We start from the raw sequence: 24,662 nt of genomic DNA on the forward strand, positions 1-24,662 counted from the left end.
GGAACTGCCATACTGCTTTCTATACTGGTTGAACAAGTTTGCACTCCCACCAACAGTGTAGTAGTGATCCCTCCTGGCCACATCTCCTCCAGCATCTGTTGTTACTAGTTTTCTTGATCCTGGAAATTCTTACTGGAGAGAGGTGGAATCTTAGAGTTGTTTTGATTTGCATTTCTTTTATGACCAGAGATGTTGAGCATTTCTTCATGTGTCTATAGTACATCTTTGTTTCTTCTTCAGAGAAGACTTTCTTTAAGTCTTTGGCCCATCTTTTAATGGGATGGTTGTTACTTTGGAGATTAGTTTTGGAGTGATTCAATTTTTTGAGCTGTTGATATATTTTAGATATGAGGCCTTTGTCCATTGTATGGTTGGTGAAGACCTTCTCCCATTCTGTAGGCTTCCTAATTAATTTACTAGCTATGTCCTTTGCCATACAAAAGCTCTGCAGTTTAGTGCAGTCCCACTTATCCAGCCTTTCTCTGATTTCTTGTGATTCTGGTCCTTATTAAGAAAGTTTCGACCTGTGCCAAGGAGGCCTAGTGTATCTCTTATTTCTTCTTGTAAAGTTTTCAGTGTATCGGCTTTGACCTCAAGGTCTTTGATCCATTTGGAGTTAATTCTAGTATAGGGTGACAAAGAAGGATCCAACTTTAGTTTTCTGCAGGTGCTTAACCAGTTCTGCCAGCACCACTTGTTGAAGAGGCTGTCTTTCTTCCATTCTATTTTTTTGGCTCCCTTGTCAAAGATTAGGTGGCCATAGGTCTGTGGTTTAGTATCTGGGTCCTCACTTCTATTCCATTGGTCTTCAGGCATGTTCTTGTGCCAGTACCAATCTGTTTTGATAATTATAGCTCTGTAATAGAGTCTAAAGTTTGGTATTGAAATTCCTCCTGCACTGTTCTTTCTGCTAAGAAGTTTTTTTGCTATACGGGGTCTTTTATTATTCCATATGAAATTTTGAATTGCCTCTTCTATTTCTTTAAAGAATGCCATTGGGATATTGATGGGTATTGTGTTGAATTTGTAGATAGCCCTAGGCAAGATTGTCATTTTCACGATGTTGATTCTTCCAATCCAGGAACATCGGAGGTTTTTCTATTTCCTCAGTTCTGCTTTAATTTCCTTTTTCAATGCTCCATATATTCTTTTCAGTATATCGTCTATATCAACAAGTATGTCAGATTCTCATTTGCTGATTTCTTATGCAGGTGCCTAAACCTATCAGATTTGATAGCATAAACTACTCAAGTAAAATAAATAAGTATTGCTATCCACTCTTTCTACTGCCAAGATTGTTTTCAGTAATTTAGCATTCTTTGTATACGCTGTGCCTACAAAGATTTTGGTATGCTTACTCAGTGATAGTTAACTATTTTTACTTAAGTCTGAGGATAACTGCAACATTACTTATGATTGAGGTTGTTGTTGATAACAAGAAAGAATCATATTTTCCCAAGAATTCTTTGGTTTTTATGCTAAAATAGTGCCTTTAGATTCAGCACTGTGGCTGGAATTTGGAAAGTTTAACTTAGCCATTTCCTTCATGTTCATTGCTTTTGTTGAGACATGACATTTCATTTCTCTTTCAAAGCATTCTTTGAGAGCATCTTTGTATACACATGTATGTGTGCGTGCATGTGTGTTTGTGTTGAATTTTCTATTGTTAGCAGACCGATCTCTTTCTGTATATCCTAGAATCTGTGTTAGACTCAAGTGGAACTTCTGTAGCAATGAACAGAAAGATCCCAAAGTAAAATAAATGTGGTCCATTTTTATGTAGTAACACAACACCTGAATGGTGTGGAGATACTAAAACACCAAAGTAAGCAACTGCAGCCATTCCACCCAATTGAAATTGGAACCAAGATCAACCACTTAGATTTAATCAGTTTTCTGACTAGGATGTATCCTCTAATCCATTAATTTGAACATCTATCAAGTACTTGATCAGACCTGTGATCAATACAAACATGTTACACTTTCAGTATGGAAACAAGGATTACCTTTGATAACTCCATGTAAAGAAAGGACCTGGACTATGGCCCTAGCATTCACAAAGCACTTGGTTCAATTCCTAAGTACCAAATACACCAAAGAAGCTGAAAGTGGTGCTGTGACTCAAGTGGTAGATCACTGGCTTTGAGACAGCCCGAGTACAGTGCCCAGACCCTAAGTTCAAGCCCCAGGACTGGCAAAAAAAGAAACTACATGAAAACATATGTGTGTCTGCACACATTCAAATGCTAAAACAAAAACTAAAATTATATAACAGAGTTGGGGGCTGCCAGACAACATGCACAGCACAGGCTAAATTCTGAAATTTTAAAGAAGTGTATGTGTTTGTGTGTGTGTGTGTGTGTGTGTGTGTGTGTGTGTGTGTGAATTTGGATAGACTTTAAACTTTAAACTTTGTCACTCCTATAATGAAAAGCATCTGAAATATGTGCGCATGCATATTTTTCTAACTTAGCTGGGTTACCTGGACTTCTCCTTACACATGCCTAGTTCAGAGGTCACCAATGATGTAGATGAAGTTTCTGTGCAGGGTTTTCTACTATAGAGTAAAAATAAATTTCTTAACTTATTAGATATCTGAAAAAATTCCTGAGTAACATGTCTATGTTGATGCTTAATAATGGGAATTGATTACAAATTTTGTCTCATAATTACAACTTTAAATACAGTAATGAAATAAAAATTGGCAATCTTTTCTTCACAGATACCACAGAATACATATTTTCTTCTGCTTTCTGTAACTTTGGCTATGATCTTTTCTTCGGTGTGATGGTTTTCTATTTAATGATTTTCTGCTTTTATAGAAGGAGTTAGTTAATTACTGGCAAGAATTGATTACACTCCAACTTTCTCTCCATCTGAATGATACTGAGAAAAACAGAACAAATAGCATTGTAATCTGTTTAGAAGGGCAAGGGATTATTCAATGCAACTATCCTATCACTGCCAGACAGGATTGAACTTTGGTGCAAGTCTAAGAAGATTCCGAAAGGATTGACCTTTCCTATTTAAAACAATCTCTTCTTTTTCTGGTTTCTGGTACACAGATCTCTGCTCCTCCTAAATGAAGGAAATTCTATTTTTATTTTAAAAATTCAATTATGCTTATTTTTGAATTTAATCTTTTAATGTGACTAATGGGTAGTTTATATCAGAATAATACATAATTTCTCAGTGTTAGTCCATGACAGTTTACCTTTCTAAAAGCTTTATACATAATAACTGTCAACATATGTTAGTAATTATAGTAATATAACTTCATACTTCATAATAAAGATGTAGGAACTAAATTGCCAACAAAGTAATGCATCAGTTGTCCAATGGAGACAATTAGATGTAATCTAAATAAAATAAAGACATGTGGGTATGAATGGGAGGGGAAAACCAGGAGAGACATGGAAGGGGAGACATGGTGCAAAAAGAATAGTATTCATCACTCTAGCTGATTCATGCAACTGTAAGCCCTCTGTATGTGAATTCTACCATAGCAGTCAAGAAGTCATGAAAAATTAATTTTGAAAAGGATATTTTCCCCTGCTGTTATCAAGTCAGTAATTTAAAACTCTTTATATCTCAACTTTTCTACCTATATGAGAAGTAATTATACTGTTATTATATTTCAGTATGAAAATAACAACCTTAAGACATTAGCTTAACAAAACAAACTATATGTCTTATGAATGTAAGTAATTATGGTATAGAATGCACTTTCCCTTATGAAAAGTAAAAACTTCATTAACATCTTAGGGAATGATAAAAATAATGCAGGCATAAAAGTCTTCTATAGGAGATTATGTCAATGAGAATAATACACAATTAAAATGATTGCTGTTTTGCAAATTCTATTTTTAGAGAAACTAGGAAGTCATAGCTACTTGAGTTTCTCTTCTTGATTAAAATGATACAGCCACAGATTGTCTTGGCAAAAGATTTAAAAGTGTGAAATGACGTATATAACTAAAATAATAGCAATGGAGAAGGGAGTAACTTTTCCTCTATGTCATATTTTAAAAATCACATTAAGCATATGAGACAAATTACTGATAATAAATGTTTGACTATTTGGAATATGATCTACGTTTATTTGTGCTCCTTAAGACTACTTTCTTGCTATGGGAAGTTGACCCTTTATAAACTATAACTAATAGATGTCCTCTCTTTATAGATTATTTTAAATAGATATGTTTCTAGGTAAGAAAAGGTATAAAGGTAGAAATAAAAACAAAAATAGACTCATTTAAAAATTTTTCACTTTAAAATTGCATTTGGTTTAAAATGTACAAAATGTGATTTTTAAGAATTGTTTTATCTATGCAATGAAGTGAAATATATGTATGTATATATATATTGCATATATACTTCCAAATTAAAAAAAGACAAATCTAGAAACATCAAGAAAGAAAAATATAGGAAGTTAAATCACACAAGAAAGGAGAGGTTAAGGGGGTAGGGGAGGGAAATGGGTACAAAAACATGAGAAAGGGTATCAATGTGTGAGAAGTAATGCACCTACTATCTGGTGAATGTAACTGTAACTCTTCTATATATTACAATAAAATAATAAATACCTGTTCCACATATTTATTAAAGAGAAAGAGGTGAAGCCAGGCTCATGACTATAATCCTAGCTACTCAGGAGACTGAGATCTGAGGATTAAGGTTCAAAGTCAGCCAGGGCACAAAAGGACCTGCGAATCTTATCTCCATTTAACCTCTACAAAATGGGAAGTGGGGCTTGGCTCAAGGGTGTGGTGGTAGTCTTGAGCTGAAGAGCTCAGTGCCCAGGCTGAGTTCAAGCCCCATGACCCACAAAAAAAAAGAAATGAGAAGTTAAAATAAAATTCATGAGCCAAATTTCAATGATCTTATATTAAAATATTTAACACATGAAAATATTTTAAGCCTGTGGCTATAGCTCAGTAACAAGGCATGCATAAGGCCCTGTGTTCTATTAACAGCTCAGTGAATCTCTTTTAAAGTATCTGTGTTTTCCATGAGAGAAAAACTTGAAAGCAGGGATTTTCTTATGTATACTGCCTACCCATGGAAGGTACAGTTAGAACAGAATGAATTAAATTGATATGCTGAAGCTCCTAAGAAAATTGAATGCCCATCATAATACTTATTTGCTAAGATTTATGTAAGTTGGGGAAATAGTCATTATGAATATTCCCATGGCCCTCAATTGTACCAATACATACAAAATAAGCGGACTAAAACCTCCATGGAGTCATAATAATCTTATTTTGCACATTATTGGCAATGGATACTTTGTGATTTTCTTTTCTCCACCCTCCATGGGTTGCATATTCTGGAACCCTATCAGAAACCTTCTTGTGCTTGCATACTATAGCTCAGCTTCTTTCTAGTAAGAAATTCAGTCTATTACTGTTAAAGTTCATGGTATAACTTATTGCATCTAAGTAAGAGTCATTGCCCTTTCTTGTAAAATGGCCCCCCAAAGTCACTTTAACTTCAATCACTAACTACAAAAGAGACTTAGAATGGTTGATATTAAAACCTCTTATGTGTAGCCACATTTACATTCCAGCTTCTTTAACATGATGGCCTCCAGAGATGGAAACATAAGCAAGTTCATTTCCAAGGTAAAGAAGCTGCATCTTAAAAATCAAGTCACAGCTCTGGCTCCTTAGATAGCTAAGTCAAAGCACAGTGTGATATACTGAAAAATAGCCCCCAAACAATGATCTAGTTATATAATCAAGATTCTCAACGTGATTAACAAGCAGTACAAAACTGCACTAAATTATGTAGCACAGAATTCAAGTGTTACGGGAAATAAGAGCATGGAAAATTGCTGCAGACTAGGGAACTCATAAAAGCAAAATTTAGCAGGACATCAGTACTTTCCCATTATCCTATCTGCAAATGAAAATTGGGCATATGGTAGGCTATTCAGAAAGCCTGCTATAACAATTCATTAAGAAGTACCTCTTCCTTTCCTTTTGATTAAGCCAATCATATTTGAGTCTCTCTCTCTCTCTCTCTCTCTCTCTCTCTCTCTCTCTCTCTCTCTCTCTCTCTCTCTCTCTCTCTCTCTCTCTCTCTCTCTCTGTCTGTCTCTCAAGTTCATACCATTCCATTTTACTCCATAATTCCACTTGTCATACATATTTTCAGCTTGATTAAGGAATTAACACAATTCCTATTACATCTTCCATTGCTTAATATGGTATCCTCTACAAATTGTTCACTGCGTTGTTGACTGATGGTATGAAATTATTGCCATACTTTCAATTAGTATGGAACCTGGAACATTATGGGTATGCGATAAGTACTTGAAAATCCATCCAACTATTAAAGAAATAGGCTAACCAGTCAAATCTCATTGTTGTGTTTTCAATATAGTCAGTCAGTCAATATAATAACTTTACAAGTGCAGATGAAAAGGAAAACTGCTAATTTAGTTACTATGATTAGATATGAGGTACAAGTTGACTGTGGTAATTGGGTAGTATATTTAAATATATATACATGTATGTAAACAGACTGTCATAGACACAGAATTTAAGAAATCTTATAAGACCTATTTCTTTGTACAATTCCTCATTTTAGTGTAAATGAAGCTATATACAGTATGTGTCCTAAAATTAAACACTACCCAGCCATTTTTCTGTGTCTCTTTTATTGATTAATTGTCATATTGATTCATTACTTGCCGCATGTAAAAACAAAAGGAAAAACCTGGCCCAGGTATAGAAAATGCCATGTAGAAAGCCATCTACAACAATTGAAAAAATGCTTAATATCTGTTACATTTGGTCTATTGTTAGGGCCTAAATTAGCTTGAATTGTAGATTTCATAATCATAAGTACATTGTAACCATGTTTCTGTCATTTACTAATTGTGTGATCTTGAGTTCATCGCCCAATTTCCTTGAGATTCAGTCTCCTACCATGCACGAGTGTCTCATGCCTAGGATCTTAGCACTTGGGATGCTGAGATTGAAAGGATCGCAGTTCTAGGTCAGCCTAGGCATAAAATTTCATCCTCAACCTATAGCTAGACATAATGACTTGCAAAATGTCATTCCAAGCTACGTAGGAAGGCTGAAGATTTTGAGGATTTCAGTTCCAGGACAGCCTTGATGAAAACATCTATAAGATTGAACTCCACAGAGGGACGCTGGACACAGTGGTATGAACCTATGATCCCAGAAACAACAGTAGATGGATTGCAAAGGAAAGGGGGAAGTTCAATACAATCTCAAAACCAAAGAGCAATAAAAAGTCTAGGGAATGTGGCTTGAATGTCAGAGAACCACAATACCTCAAACCAAAGACAAGTAAAAATAAATAAATAAATAAATAAATAAATAAATACACACTGCATGGTATTCAAGAAAGTATAAAGGAATTAATGGAAGTACAACTGACCTTTTGGAGTGTGCAAATAGTATAATTCTTTAGAAAGACTAAGTCGAAGCTCCAAGAAATTAAACACCGGGGAATGAGTATTTGTAACAAGGGGATGGGATCAAAGGGAAAAGGGTAGAAAAACAGTGAGAAAGTGGGTCAGGGTCGGGCAGAGATAATGTGGTCAAGAATTCATTGTATATACTACAAATGGAAAGTAAGAGAAGGGGTGGATCAGAGAGGTGTGAAGTTGTGAAGGGATAATGCAGATCAAGATGCATTGTACACATACATTGCTTCAGTAAGTGACAAAAACATTTCTATACATAAACCCTAAAAATTAAGAAAAGTGAGGGAAGGTTTGGGTGAGAACGTGAAAAGAGGCATTATATTCATAAACTGCTGTTGAATGGCAGCTCCTTTGTACAACTGCTTATGAATAATAAACGTATTCAAAACATATAAAATAAAATACTCCATTTTCTCTTATTTAATTATTAAGTTCATAATGTATATAATCCAGAGGCCAGAATTCCCACAGAATTCTACAGAAATGTGTATATATGCATATATATTTACCAAAAGAAATATAGTAAAATTTCACAGCTGTATCACAGTAGTTCCAAACTGTGAACTACCTAAATGTCTTTTGAAAATAGAATGGATAGTATATCACGACAATCATGAAAATGATTTCACAATAGCTACATTCAGTGCTATGGATGAATCTCATATCTCTTGTATTGAGGGAAAGACCATTAAAAATTCCATATTATATTATTGGACTCTCAAAATGTTAAGTTGTCCCAACTAATGCTATGCTATTAATCATAATGGTATTTGTTTTCTTGATGGGGGGAGGGTTTGTGATAGAAAGGGAGCAGGAGGATAGCTTATTCTGTAACACACCTATTCTTTTTTTTATTGTAATTAGTAAAAGGGTTACATGATATTTGCCAGATAGAAGGTGCATTAATTCACATACATTGATACCCTTTCACATGTCTTGGTACCCGTTTCTCTCCCCCCCCACACCCCCCACCCGTCTTGGTTTTCCCCCCTTCCCTATCAAATTTCAAATATCCAAATACACCTATTCTTTTTCATCATCTGGTGACTACCTTCACAGTTTTGCTTGGTTTGTAAAAATTCATCGAGAGGTAGCATTATTAAATACTAATTTAAATGTATCTTCTTTTTATAAAACATTATCAAATAGATTGTATTTACCTCGGTTGTTAATATGAGGACTGGGACAAATAGCACTTGTGAAATTACTTGGCAGACAGTCCACTAAATAAATACCTCTTCCTATTATGTTTTATAACTATACCCGAACTCTATTACAATATAATCATTGTATAATTTGTATCATATCTATTGTGATATAATTTTACATGATGAAGTTGTACACTAATGCCCTTCAGAATGTAATTATTATTTTTTCTTCCATTCCATAGATATTTACACAAATTAAAAAGGTAGCCTAATAGACCTTCACTGTCAGGCTGTTCTCCATGAGTTGTTCGTGGCTGAACATACACGTATACACACATAGCAATTGTATAATAGTACCCATCGTGCACTAATACTTAGCAAACAACAATAGATTGGAGCTCCCAACTAAGTATAACAGAAACTATAGTCTAAGTGAAAAGTCCTATTATTTTCAACAGGCAGGAAAAATATTTCTTGAAATTGTGAAATGGCAGTTCATCTAAAAGAAAATAAGATGAAATGACTTCCTGCGTAATCAATTATTGATCAAGGTCCAAGAGATATAAACATTGTAGTGTGTTTGGTCTCAGACCAAAAATAGTATTCCAAGAACTGATATGATTGCTAAATTTTCTGACTGAGCATTTACTACAAAGTGCCTTAAATTAAACTGGTTAATTTTTAAAGAGCAGAATGAAATGTGATTTGCTGGGATTTATCAAAATGTGGTCGGTAGGTTTGCTACATTTGCCCACTAATGGCAGTCAGTATCTTATTACATATCATATATTGTCCAACAAAATTAGGACACTGATGTTAAAGGGGACTATTCATTTGTAGGGTCTTACAATAAAGCATTATACACTAAAGTCAAGCATCCTTAGTATTACAATGCATATATAATATATATTCTTGTGTATCCATGTCTTTATTAAAAATTCCTGTGGCAAAAATATATTATAGTTCCTGGAATTGGTTTGCATTTTCTTTTTTATCAATACAAATAACTATATTAAGGTTTGAAGATCAATGCTGAACCCGCTTTCTGAAATCTTAAATAATCAGCTTTTCCCTAGCAAAAGCACAAACAGAAAACATTAGAGGCCTATTATAATCGATTTTTCTTAGAACTGCAAAAAATGTTTGCAAAGCAGCAACAGAAACAAAGGGGAAAAAACCTGAAGCAATTAGATATGACATTTTAGACGATGGACTTGTTTATCTAGAGACAAAACACCTACTTCAAAATCTTTTTAAACTAACTTTACAGCAGCAATCCCCAAGCCAATAATCCTCCCCACAAAATTTATAAAACAAATGAAAATCTGAATTTAGCTTAACAATGAGAAATAAATGCTGATTTGGGTGAGATAGATGAGGCTCTAACGCATTGGTACTGATTGTTATGATCTTCATAAACAAGCCTTGCTAACCTGTGCTTATATGATCTACTCATCAAACAATGTGATCATAAGATGTAGAGAATATAAATAACCAAAGAAGGAATCCAAGAGCAGATAAACCTTCTCTGTGAAAGAGTTTTTAAATTTAGTGATGATGTGTTTTGTCTCCTTATTATAGGTTGCTTTGATGTATTCTAAGCATATATAACTTAGAATCTAAACATGTACAACTTCATTTTCTGTAAGTAGACATAGCACATGTAACATAAATGGAATCACATAGTTTAAAGAGATTTGGGACCTCAGAAATACCCTCTGTCTGTCTACACAATGACATAAAATAGTGCTGCTGAGATTATAAACACTATTTACATTTCTTTATCCACTTTTACCACTCAAGAGAGACTGGAATAGTGCAGTAGGTACAATTTTAGCAAAGTTGATTTCTCCAGGCCACCTCAAGTTTGCTTCATCTTTTGAGTTAGACAGAGATGTTGAAAAAGGATTTCTACAGCTGTCTATCAGATTATGTGGGTGTAAAGTGGAGACATGTAAACATGCAAAACTACCCAACTGTCTATCAAGCATTTCCTATATTTTATCAAATTCTCCAAACCATAACATGAGCACTAGCAATGTGAAAGGCATTGGTTTGTGGACTTGAAATCATCTGGTTCATACTTTTTAGATTCAAACCTACTTCATTCTTTCTGATCTTTTTGAAGTCAAGCAGTACTAGGGTTTGAAACATTCTAATTATGATTTCTTCTTTTCTCCAACTGCAGGCTGTATTCTATATTTCTTTATAGTATTCATTGCTATGTCCTCTTTCTGAATATTTTTCCTCTAAATAATCCAAATTTATCACTTGATATTTCCTAGCAAAATGTTCTATTGCTTTGTGAATTAAAACACAAGTTTCCAAATAAAACAATGCATAATGGGTGAGAAAGTCTTTACAAAACATTATTCATGTATTTATTTGGCTGCAGAAAATCAAAGAACTAAAGTGACTCACACTAACTACCAAATCAAATGGAAAGTATTTTATCATGTTTATCATAAAAATAATTTTAATCAATAATATGGTTAGGTTTCAAAACATTATGTGATGCCATGGCAATGTTTATGGAAAACAATTGGCATACAAAACTGCTTTACACATATGTTGTATTCAAAGGAAAAGTAGGGTAAATACCTACTTTATTGGTGCATATTAACTGCAAAAAATATCACAATTTGTGGTTATCCATACATGACATAATATATTTTAATCAAATTCACTCCTTTACTTTCTCATTGTCCCTCTTTCCCCCCTTCAAATAATATTAACAGGCTTCATTATTCATGGTTATTTTTTCGGTGAGGATCATGGGGCGTGAACTCTTGGCCTGGGCACTGTCCCTGAGCTCTTCAGCTCAAAGCTACCACCCTACTTCTGGGCCTGGGAATTGTTCCTGAGCTCGTCAGCTCAAGGCTACCATCCTACCCTTGGAGCCACAACCTAACTTCCCATTTTTTTAGTTGTTAATTGGAGATAAAAGTCTCAATTTCTTTAGTGCCTGAGATGGCTTTGAATGTGATCTGCAGATCTCAGCCTCATGAGTAGCGAGGATTACAGGCATGAGCCACCACACCCAGCTTCAGGCTTCATTATTCTATTTTCACATGTACATAAAAATTATTTTTATTTTATTCACCCTTCATCACTCTCTATTTCCCCTGCCTTCGCCATTAGTCTCTCTCCTAAAGAGTCCCCATTTTAAACTTATGCTGTTCATTTTGTAAGGTCTAGATTTTGAGTATGAGAGAGATTAAGTGATAATTATTTTTTTATTTTATTATGGCTTATTTTACTTAGCATGATGGTCTCTACTTCCAGCAATTTTTCTGTCAATAACACAATTTCATTCCTCGACATAGCTATACAATACTCAATTGCATATGTAGACATAGTCTTTATCCACACATCACTTGATGGGCACTTAGGCTGATTCAACAGCTTGGCTACTATAAGCAGTGCTGCAACAAACATGGTATACAGTTGTGTCTATTGGGTGTTGGCTTACCTTCAGGTACGTATTTAGGGGTGATAGAGAAGAATCAAATGATAGTTTTATTTTTTAGTGTTTAAGTATATATTGACTCCCTGATTCACAGTGGGTGAATAAAATTGTATTCCTACCAATGCTATAGGAGAATTTATTTTCCAATGCCATAGCCATAATTTGTTCTTTTCTTTCTTGATGGTTGCCATCAAGTATAAAGGAATCTCAGTGTCATTTTGATTTGCATTTCTTTTATAATGAAGGACAGTTAACAACTCTGTATTTGTTGGTCATTTGTACGTCTTATATAATCTGTACATTTTTGAAGGTTATTCTAAGATATATTTGCAATTGAACAATTTTTTAGTTTCTAAGAATCTGTTTAACATAAAACTTAATGTCTCATGTCAAATTCTACCAGTGGTCAAGTCTTGGTATATATGAAAGACAAGGTGAAATGGAGAAAATTAAAGATCAAAGGACCAAATAATACCTGATTTATGCTTTTTTCCTATCCATCCTATCATAAAATGATAGACTTTTAAATGGTCAATTTACGTTTACATTTTTCATATAGGCTAAACTCCTAAAAATCTCTTAGTCATCTTGATCATCTCTGCCTATAATTCAGAGAAATAATTCAAGTAATATCCTGAACAATTTCCTAAGGCCTTCCACTTACTTAAGATAAATCAGTAGAGTCTGCAGTAAGTAATACAGGAAAATCACATATTCATTTACCACTTCGAACAGCCACATGCTAGAATTTATATGGTATGAGTTTCATACCCAGTCTTTGCTGGTATTTCACTCAGTCTAGCAAAATAGACTATAAACTATGTCGTTACACAGATATGAAAACAAATAACGCTAGACACATGACCAAAGCATAGACAAAGCAAAAGAAAGAAGTCATCAAATGACATTTAAACAATGTAGCCCTGGGATTCTCTGACAAGATCTCCACCATTAGTGGAGTTACTCATCCCCTTCAGAGCTCCCTTTTGAAACTCTGTGATTATTTCAGTTATAAATTTTAACTACAAACATAACTCTTTTATACTTCTGCTTTTGACATTTGACTATAGACTGCTGCTGTACGATTAATTTTAATTGGACACTGGCACAGAAATCCCTAAAAATGAGAGGATACACAGCCACTTTATATAATAATAAAGTATGTTTGTTCTAGTTAATTTTGTGGCAGGTATCTAGCATCCTAAATTTTTACCTATCATGTGCATTATAACTTCATAATAATCCTGTGAGTTGGAATTATTTTGTAACTATGTTACAGATTAAAAACAAAACTCTAAGAAATTCGTCCCAAATTAAACATGTGATTGCAGGTGATTCAACTGCAGATCAATTATACACATCTCCGGCACTATGTGTTACTGCTCTGTTTAAAACCAAGGTTAATATAGAATTGTTTATAATTAAACAGTTATTTGAACTGTTAAAGATTAAGTAGGTATTATGCAAAAATAATAAACCTATCCATGAATTATATATATCAAGATTTGTGGTAAACATGTTTTCATATATTTTTTATTGTAATTAATAGAAGGGTTACATGATATTTGCCAGATAGATGGTGCATTAATTCCCATACATTGATACCCTTTCACATGTCTTGCTGTGGTAAGCATTTTTAACTACAGACCAAGTTCATTCTCATGAAAGCCTTATGACATAGGTTTTATTATTATCCCTACTTTATCAGACTTAGAGAAGTTGCAGTACTTGTGCAAGAATATAAGAACTGTAAGCTATAGTGCTCGCTTCGGCAGCACATATAGTAAAATTGGAAAGAACTGTAAGCTATTGCTAAGATTCAAACTCAGATTTGTATGTCTCATATTTAACTTAACCTTGTTTTGTGTGCAGGTTCTGGGGATTGAACTCAGAACCTGAGCACTGTCTCTGAGATTTTGTCCTAGCACTCTACCACTTGAGAAATTTCTGCCTTTTATATGATTATTGGAGATAAGAGTCTCATGAACTTTCCTACCCAGACTGGCTTTGAACCATGATCCTCAGGTCTTAACACCCTGAGTAGCTAGAATTAGAAGTTTGAGCCACCAGCACCTGGCTCATAACCTGAACAATTAATCAGAATAAAAGACATAGATATTAATTATCAATATTTATTCATGTATATATTTTCCGCATCCATCCAACTACCTTGTGTACTTTTATTTTATGTAAACATTAATTTATTTAATATTCATATCACATGTCAAGCACTGTACCATTAGGTAAATTTTCTGTTAGTAGTATATATTATTGTATCGGGTTTGAGGGCATCATTGTGATGCTTCCCTACATGCACATAAAACATTTTGATCAGCCTTAAACACTTCTACATTCTTTCTAATCTCACTCTACCCATACTCCCTTTTCCTAAACTACTCACAAAAATTCAAATGGGTTTCACATTTACCTTTTGATGTATTTGAACCGTTCACTTTAATCATATTCTCCCACTCACACCTTTCCCCCTTGTCAAGTTCCTCTGCTTTTCCCCACCAAAAGGTTCCTCTATTACAACATGTCTCACTCTTCTTAGATCTAGGATCCACCTATGAGAAAAAAAAAGGCATGCTATTTATTTGTCTTTTTGGGTCTTGCTTATTTCATGTAGTATGATGAGTTCCACTTCCAATCATTTTCCTGTAAATGACAATTTTCATTCTTTTTCTTAGCTAAACAATAAGCTTTGGTATGGATGCCACATTTTCTTTATCCATACACCAGTTGATAGGCACTGAGGCTTATTCTACAGCATGACTAATATAAACAGTGCTACATAAACATGTGCATGCAGGTGTCTCTATTGTGTGCTGACTTGCATTCCTTGAGGTGTATATATCCAGGATTGATATAGCTCAAGCATATGTTACTTCCATTTTTACTATTTTAATGAACTTCCATAATAACTTCCATAGTGGCTTTACTAACTTCCCTTCCCACCAACAGTGTGTATGATTTCCTTTGTCCCTGTCCCTCATTCTCAGCCACTGCTGGAGGCCTAGAGCACATAGCAGCATTCTTGGTCAGGGTAAAGTGACCTAACTACACTGCTAGCATTCTCCACTCAAGTACATGGGGAATGGAGTTGATCACGATGAGCCCTGCAAAGTTCACGTAGTCCACTGCAGTATGATGGGTCAGGAGCTTAGGGCCCAAGGTACCTCCAATTCTTTCTCAATAAGGTTTACAGGGACCACCCTAGTCAGCTTTGTTGGTACTCTAGTTGCAAAATGATACTTAGCATACCTCCAGCTCTCTCCACTCAAGTAAATGAGACATGAGGCACAGAAGGGGTTTCAACATGCTCCATGAAGTCTGAATTCTCCACAGAAGTATGTTCAGTGGCAGCTCCAGGATCATCCTAAGTAAATTGTCCCTTTTATCTCGTTTTGTACATCTAAAAATTGGTATTGTGATGGTTTCCCTGGTCTCTACTGTTTCCCAGTGCCCTCCCTTGACTTTCTACACTGATGATCTCTCCTTATAGGGGCATACCTTACAGGGGTTGTATTTCAGATTTATGAAAACAAAAATATAGCAAGTGCCTCTCATCCGCCATCTTTGAAAAGTTGTGTTTTAGAGAGGACAAATGTGATAAAAGTTGGAAAATCTCAAATATTTCAAAGGTTTGAGAACATGAAGAATCTACTCTTTGTCAAAGCATCTTTAACCAACTTGCCCACACATTGGAGCTAGGATTACAGGCATGAACCACCACACCAGGCTCTTTTAGGTTTTTTAAAGAAACTCCATAATGACTTCTATAGCAGTAATACTAATTTATATTCACACCAACAATGTTAAAAGGTCCTTTAATCCTGACCCTTGTTCTCTTTCATGTTGTATAGAAAGACAGAACGTTGTATACTTGCACATTTTAAAGTGAACTATACAGTGTAAGTTCAATTGTAAAGGGAAATCGGGACAAAAACATGAGAAAGGGTATCAATGTATGTGAAGTAATGCACCTTCTATCTGGTGAATATAATGTAACCCTTCTATTAATTACAATAAAAATACATTGAAAAAATAAAAAGAGGCATTGAAGTGTTTTATTTTTTAAAAAATGCAGGAAAAAACTATATGGTTTTCAAAGGGCAAATTGTTATCATAGTTCTCTGAAACCAAACATAATTCAGAAATCAAATCTCACCCCTCTCCTTGCTGTGTATATTATGCCCAAAACTCATTTTCATCAGATCTTTTACCTGCTGGGCTAAGGAAAGTTAACAAGTCTGAAATTACTAGAGAGTTGAAAACTCCAGCTAGGTAAGTATAGAAATTTCATATTTATTCTTCCTCACAGCCTCATGTTCATATATCCTTCTAATAGATATTCACACAGCATTGAAGCTATAAACCTCCTATCCAGATGACTGCCAAGTTTTTGAAGAAATATTTTCAAAGGTCCCTGTCCAGCTGACAACACTTTATTTCTTCCTAACATGCTTCTCTGTGCCATTGAACAACAGGAGGTACCTACTTTGGGCAGTATAAACTTGTTAATTTGTGCATAATTGTTGGGTTATTGAGCCAGTGGCATTTCTAATTTTATGACTAAATTCACTTTTATAACTCTTCTTGATGAGTTTTCTGGTTCCTAAATGTAAGCCAAAATTATTTCTATTTCCATCAGTCATTATTCTCAGCCAGAAAACCCTTATGTTTTCTCATAGGCAACATGACCAACAGGCAATTGAACCAATGAATAAAGAAATCATGCACTGCCAATTTTAGTGTTATTGAAATACATATGCATTCAGTGAAACACACGTATCATAAATGGTTTATCTCAGAGACTTTCCATAAAGCAAACATATCTATACAACAATTATTCGTATAAAGCTACTGGCCTAACCAGTATTTTGACTTCCATTATTGTTCGTTTCCCTGTATTTGAACTTTGTAAACATAAAAATTGTGGGCTCTTCTGGGTCAGCTTTCATATGCTGATTGTTTTGCTTATTATATTTGCCCTATCACTTATGAATGCTTACTTTATTCTCAATGCTCTATAATATACCACTGTGTGAATCTACTGGGATATTTGCATCTAGTCTCCTCTTGGTGGAAAGTTGTGTGTTTTATTTTCCATTTGGGACTATTAGAAATGCGATTCTATGAGTATTTTCATTATCCAGGTCTTTTGGCATACATGTCATTTCCCTGTATCCTTCTTACTATAATGAGGAGAAAAATTATGAAGTGAAAATACCCATCTGAAGAAGTGAAGCCCAGGATGCTACTGTTAGTTGGGACTCTCTAGGTGACTAATTTTATTTTGAACATAAACAACTCCCTCTTGCACAGTGCTTCCCATGAGCAACCCAAACTCATTGAGTAACTTAGCAAAATGGCCCCAAGATACTCCTGTTCTCATCTGAAAATCAACCAAATTGCAGTAAGGGATGAAAGCAAAACTTAGGATAAATATATGCAAGTTTAAAGTCATATAGAACAGCATAGCCAAAACTACTCAAATTACTCATGGACAAAAGAGATACACATTAATTAAAATTCCTAGTCACTTTAGACTGGGATAAGACGGAGGAGTGACTTCATACCAGATGAGTCTATTTTATGGCTTTACCTCAAACTTTTGAAATATTTTCAGCAAAGGAAATGAATGATTAAAAACTCATAGGGAAATGGATAAGATAGTTCAGATCTAAGGAGATCCATTATCATCATTATGGCAGCATTTTCTATCACATTTATGAAATGAAGCAATTTTTATCGCACTTGTGAAGGGACAATTGAGCAGGTGCCATTTTATGAGGTGCTAATTCTGTAGTGATTCCCAAGTGGAGGATCCACATACAAGGGTCAATTATTATGACTCTAATCGAAATGCTGTGAATAAGAAAAAATGCAAAGTAGCATTAATCTCTCCATTGCTCCCTTGAGCAGCATTGAGCTGTCAATTTTAGTCCTGAGGAGCTTAGAGACTACCAGCATGGCTAGAAACATTTCAGAGTTGTTACATCAAGGGCAAAGTGAGCTGAATATTTTTAATATAACTTTGAAAACCAGTTCCTGATTTTAAAATTATACAAATATATAGAGGGAAAATATTAAATATGACTTGTATAATTAAAATGAGACTATATGCCTTGGTGTATTATCCTGAAATTTTGAACCTTTAAATCCAAAAGCTTTTCTAGGTCAGTCCCAATACTCTGATCCTCTAGCTTCTCTATCAGCAATTATGTAAGTCACCATGGGAGATTGCATACAAATGGTATGGGATTTGTATACTTATTTTTCACAAAAAGGGGAACAATCAAAAATCCTTTTAAAATTGCAACAAGTGAAATACTTAGCAATGTTATTACACAGTTGATACTCATTAAGGTTATAGTATTCCTATATAGTATCTATTATGGTTTGGATTTTAAATGACCTCCCAGAAGCTTATATATTGAAAGTTTGGGTCTTAGTTAACAGTGTTCATAAGTAGGGCCTACATTAGGTTTATTAGATCACAAGTGTTTTGAACTTATCATGGAATTATCCATTTATAAAATAGTATCTTAATGAGTTAAGAGGAAGTGGAAGCATTAGGATGAAGGGTCTACATGAAAGAAGTCATTGTAACCCTGCCTTTGAAAGCTAATCTAGTCCGTGACCCCTTACTCTTATTCCATTTCTCTGTCTCCCCTCTGTCTATCGCTGTCTCTCTCCATCCCCTGAAGATACAAATCCAATAACACCTGTAAAAAAAAAAATCTCCCCCAAGCTGAGCAGCTCTGCCTCATCATCTCCATCATCTTCTTCCCAACATGAAATTCTATCGTATCATAGGCCCAAAGAAATAGTGCCAAGAAATCATGATTGGAAACTCATTCAGTTTCCAGAATCATGCATCATAATAAATCTTTCCTCCAAAGAAATGGGATCTCCTATAGAAAATGAGCACAATTCTGGCCTATAATTTGATCTTGAGCTCTAAGCTGAATTCCCATTCTATAAATTTAAAACGTATATATTTGTATTGTTTTAAATTCTGTGCCAAATTTTTGGTGTTTTGTCAGAACAGCAGCTAAATTAAAGATTTCCCACTGTGTGATCTTTTTACATATATAAAGATCCTTTGCAATAATCAATAACCAATTTCTCCCCTTATCAAGAATAACACTGAAAAAAATGCGTTAGTGCCACAAACTTTGGCAATCATCTAGTTCAAGGGTTAGATTTGACACACAAACAATTTAAGACATGGAAAGGTATGTGATGGAACCACTGAAATATTGCTATGTTCTAAGTTGTAAGTAACCAAAAAGTTTTCATTTTATTTATATAATGAGGGTTTTATCTCACATAATAAGAAAAAGGGTGGCTTTCCTCCAAGTTCCCCAGAATTTTGGCTGCCATCAGTTTTCTTTGCTCTGTTATATGTTGTCAAGAGGACTTTTTCAGGCCAGGAGCTGCTGGCTCACTCCTGTCATAGCTACTCAGGAGGCTGAGATCTGAGGATGGCAGTTCAAAGCCAGCCTGGGCAAGAAAGTCTATGAGACGCTTATCTCCAAGTAACCACCAAAAAAACTGGCAGTGGCACAGTGGCACAAGTGCTAGCCTTGAGCTGAAGAGCTCAGGGACAGCACCAGGCAAGCCACACAACCAACTAAATAAATAAATAAAAAAGACTTGAACTATCTTCTACCATAAGAATGTTCAGGGGAGGAGGATGGATTGTCAGTGTTTCTCCTTCACAACAGTAAGGGACAGTTTGATTCTATTGAATCTAAATATAAAATCTCAATACCAGGCTGAGAGGCTGAAGTAGGAACAATGTAATGCAGTGGTTGGGCTACCTTCCTTGGACAATTTACTTCACTACTTTGTGATTCATTTTCTAGAATTATAAAAATAATTACTCACAAGACAATATGGAGGAAATGAATTTGAGGCGGAGAGTGTTTTGCAGAGCAGGGGAAATGGGAGGAAAAAAGAGGGAGAAAGTAAACAATGTATGACAAGAAATATACTCATTATCTCATGTATGTAACTGTAACCCCTCTGTACATGGCAGCAATAAAATTAAATTTAAAAATTATGCCCTTGGAAAAAAAAAGAATCAGTGTACTTTTCCTAACTCATTCAGTTTTTGTGGGTTTTTTGTTTGTTTTTTGGGGTTTTTTTTGTTGTTTTTGTTTTTGTTATTTTTGCTAATCCAGGGGCTTGAACTCAGGGCCTGCACACTGTCCTTGGGCTTTTCCTCATGGTTAGCACTCTATTACTTGAGCCACAGCACCACTTCTAGTTTTTGGAATCAAACCTGGGTCTTTGTGCATGTTAGGCAAGCACTTTACCACTAGGACAAACTCTTAGTCCACTCATTCAGTTTTTATGGGGATTAATTGAATCATTGTGCATAGAGTTGTAAGGAGATTTTCTGGCACATAGGAGATTTTCTAGCACACAGATTATTGAAATAATCATTCAAGCCTTCATGGTCCTACTTCCTTGGACAAACCCTTCCATGGTGACTTTGGGCTCAGCTATGTGAATTTCTTTGGCTAATACTGGATATCATATAAGCCAATACTTAAAAAAAAAACACATGTTTCTTGAATACTGCTGTCATATGAAGTAGCCCCAGGGTAGACTGCTGGAGAGGAGAGACGCACTGCTTCTGTTACCCTAGAAACCGCAAACATACGAATGAGACTATCCTTTTAAAATTTATTTATTGTAAAGGCGATACACAGAGTGGTTACAGCTACATCAGTAAGGTAGATTGTCCAATACTTAGTCATCCCTTCAGCTAATCATGGACACCTGAAGGCCATTTTAGAAGAACCTTATACCTAATCCATAGAATTGCGATTTTTAAAAAATGAATAGAGTTTAAAAGCACTCTTTTTGGGGATGGCTTATTATGTACTAAGTATCAGATTCACAAATCCAAAACACAAATTTCTATCCAAAATATAAATAAAGGAAAAGATGGCTTAGAGTAGTGACTCATTTGGTAGAATGCCTATCTGCCTAACATGTGTAAACCCCTGAGCTTAAAACTCAGTATCACCAAAAATAAAAGTATGAATATATGAAATCATCAAAATAAAAATCTATTTTGTTCACTTAATGTAGGCTAATAAAAAATACCTGAGAAAATTAGCCATCTTTTGTGTTATTAAGTCTCATTGACAAATCACCACCCATGGTACAATTAACTCAGTAATCATAACAGTGATTGGTTTAGGTGAAATATTCTCCATCCTGTCTAAGCATAATTAAACGTTATATTGACTTTTACCAAGTAGCAGTGATGATTCTACTGCATAGTCAAAGTTGGTTTGTAGGAAATATTGGGCATAAATGGATATTGGATGTAATTCTCATGATCATTACATACATGCTTTCCAAAGTGGTCAATTGCAGGAGAGTGACATTGGATACTTCCTCTGAGATCTTTCCCGGAATATTTTCTTTTCTGCCATGTCATGTTGTAAGCTACTGTGATACCCTCAAGCATTCACAACAAGTTAATTATTGGGAAGATTGTCCAACAGCCGAGAGAAACTGGTTCATACTGTTTTTTTTTTTGAGCTGAATGTATTCTGAGGCAAAATAGAAAACTTCAGATACAATTACTGAGATTTTTCTTTCTTTTTTTCCCTGCATGCCCAGCAGCTGGTGAGTGTTCAGAATCAGATATAAGAACTTAAGCTGAATAAACTGGAGTAAAACCTTCTAGAGAAAGCAAGCTCAGCTTTAAAAAAATGCTAAGTTGGCCGACTCAAGAGCTCAGGACAGCTTAATAAAATTGAGCAGAGGAAAACCAATTAAACACTCTAAACTGCTATTCTGGGGCTCACCAAAACAACACAAATCAAAAGAGGAAATTTTCAATTATTAGTAGTGGCTTGACTTCTATGATTTTTTTTCACTTACGCCAAGTCGCTGCTGTTTGCACAGTTGCAAAGGAAGTCTTTTTTTTTCAGTGTCCAGAAAGTGCTTCTCTGTGGATTTGCCATTACGAATATTCAAAAAAATTCCAATAGCTTAATGTATAACATGGCCATCTCTTTTCAAAAACTTTCAGGAGATTCCTAAAGTTTATTGTCTTATCTAGGCAGACAAACTGCTACTTTACCATTCTGATTTTCTGTATTATCGTATGTTTAACCTGAGTTATTGGCAAACCATAGAGCTCATTGTCCTATAACTCTGTGCTTTTTTCTCACTTTGTACTTCATGTACTCTTTCCATATATTCTCACCATTTAAACAGTTTTTCAAATAGCAACCATTTGAAGACATTCTTTATGTTTTCCAAACTCACAGCCAAGTGTAGCCAAGGTTTACTGAACTTACTGAAGCTTGCAAGAATGCATATCAGAGGATCATAAGTATTTGGGCTCCTGTTAGATGAGTCTAAGGATGGTTTGAGGAAGTAGAGACTGGATTAGAGGTTTCTGGGAAGCAGGAAACACTAGGTAATTAGGTATTTTGAAATTGTTTACATAAGAGGAAAAAGAATTAAATCACAGAGCTGTCATTGTGGAAGAAGCACATTTTAGTCAATAGAGGGAATTGTGTGTAGTCTCTTTCTTGTTGCACAAGTGTCTTTGCCTCCCTCGCCCTCTCTGGCCATTGTTTATATATTTTACACATATCCTGTTCATATGCCCTATGTGCTATTTATTTCATTTGAGAACATCTTAAATCTTAGAGATGTGTTTCGTTTTCTTGTTAAACAACTATTTGTGTTTACTTCTCAGGAGCTCCATATACTATGGTGAAGAAAATACCCTACAGATATATCACCATGGGTCCTCACAGTTTGTAATTTTTATTTCCACTTGTCTTATATATGACTTATATTTTGCATTAAAACACATACCTTATTTGTTAAATGACATATATATTTCTAAAAAGAAAGCTTGTAGATCTACATGGAAGTGTTCCATTTACACAGACATGTTCCCTCCAGCTCATGGCTATCCTAGCCTTGACACAAGGTAGATTTGTCCAACTATTTTATCTTTGGTGTCACTCCTGGTCTTTACTTCTGGTTCCTACTGACATGTGAGTGTGAGATCACTTCTTATTCATATTTTACAGTTAAAGGGCTATGTGGAATAGTAGAAAGTTAGGAGAGGGGCCAAGTATCCAACATTTTAGTATTCGCGATCACTCTTCTTCAGAACTACTCAACCCCATAATTGTAGAAAAAGAACATGGAGAGTAACCACAAAAATCAATAAAAAGAGTCCCGATATTTCTTAGTTTATCTCAAGTAGCAACTCAATTAGATTGAGCCATGTCTTTAAAAATGGCAAAGTACATTCCTGGGTATGCCCAAGATCCAGAGATGAATGGTATGTAAACCTGAGTACTCATTGGTTAAGACCGACTCTGAATGTGAGTAGCACTTTTCAGTAGACTCATGGCTCAGGGGGAATAAAACACATAGGTAGCTGGGGACTGGTGGCTCACACCTGTAATCCTAGCTACACAAGAAGCTGAGATATGAGGATCACAGTTCAAATCCAGCAAAGACATAAAAGTCCTTCAGACTCTTATCTTTAATCGATCACCTGAAAACCAGATATGACACTGGATCAAAGTGGTAGAGTGCTAGCCTAGCGTTGAAGAACCCACAGAGTTCAAGCCTCATGATCAAAGAAAAGAAAAGAAATGAAAAGAAAAGAAAACCCATAGGAGCAAGGAAATTCACACATACAGGCTACACTCTTCTTGATCTTCTGAAATCGGTGTTTTTTTTTCACTGCTGCTGCCATTAAAATCTACAATCTTCAGCCATTGAGTATATGCTTGTATGTGACTCTCCAGGGCACTCTCTGGCCATTAGCCTCTGCTCAAGGCTGCATTGTTGGTTCTTCTTGTTCTGAGACTCTCAGCTCCTCAGACTAATCAGTTACTGATGTTCTTGCCTGTTCAGCCCGAAGCCATTGTGGAACTAGCCAGCCTCTGATCACGTGGTCCAATATATTAAATCCTCTCTTACAGTTATCTGTTTTCCAATGGTTGTATTCCTCTGGAGAACTCTTATACAATAAAACTTTATTTAAAAAAAAGCAGGTATAAGGCAAGATTTAGACCAAAGCAATCATACTAACTGAAGCTTATTATTGTCATTTAACCCCAAGTCAATGGCCATTTATTAGTCCTGTATTCTTGTCTGTAAAATGGTTGTAATGATGTTGGCTTTACATGTAAGGATCAAAATGGAATCTTATATGAAAATCTTTTAAAATACAGTAACTACTGTGAATGTATAAGCTATTACTAGCTTAAGGAGTACTGTTCATCTTTCCACAGCAGAGGTTTCATTTCATATAGAAATGTATCCCGCATGTTGCCTTTTAGGCTTGCTACCCAGCTGTTGGGAGTATGCTTAGCAAGTAGCCTCTAGCTGGCAGCACTTTCAGGGTCATTTTCAGCTGGTAGGATCTGCCTCACTGAAGGTCATGTATTCACCAGGGCAGCTCTCATGGAGACAGACTAGGGCAGTGTAAAAATCTCAGTCATCCACATACATAGAAAAAGCTAGAAGTGGTGAAGTGGGTCAAGTGGCAGAGGGCTAACCT

At 35.2% G+C, this 24,662-nt stretch overlaps 2 long non-coding RNA genes across 2 annotated transcripts in view; both read right to left on the bottom strand.

Moving 5' to 3' along the window:
• Positions 1 to 24,662, bottom strand: part of LOC150040507 (uncharacterized) — a 145,605-nt gene that overhangs the window by 10,516 nt on the left and 110,427 nt on the right. The gene's annotated exons all lie outside the window — the stretch shown is intronic.
• The window catches only part of LOC150040508 (uncharacterized), a 104,390-nt gene continuing 94,263 nt past the window's right edge, over positions 14,536 to 24,662 (bottom strand). The window contains exon 3 of the long non-coding RNA XR_016533837.1: positions 14,536 to 14,649. This is a non-coding gene — a long non-coding RNA (uncharacterized LOC150040508). The remainder of the gene's footprint in view (positions 14,650 to 24,662) is intronic.

This window comes from Megascapheus bottae, chromosome X (genome assembly GCF_031878675.1).
Source record: "Megascapheus bottae isolate mThoBot1 chromosome X, mThoBot2.hap1, whole genome shotgun sequence".
In the NCBI taxonomy this organism is placed as follows: domain Eukaryota; kingdom Metazoa; phylum Chordata; class Mammalia; order Rodentia; family Geomyidae; genus Megascapheus; species Megascapheus bottae.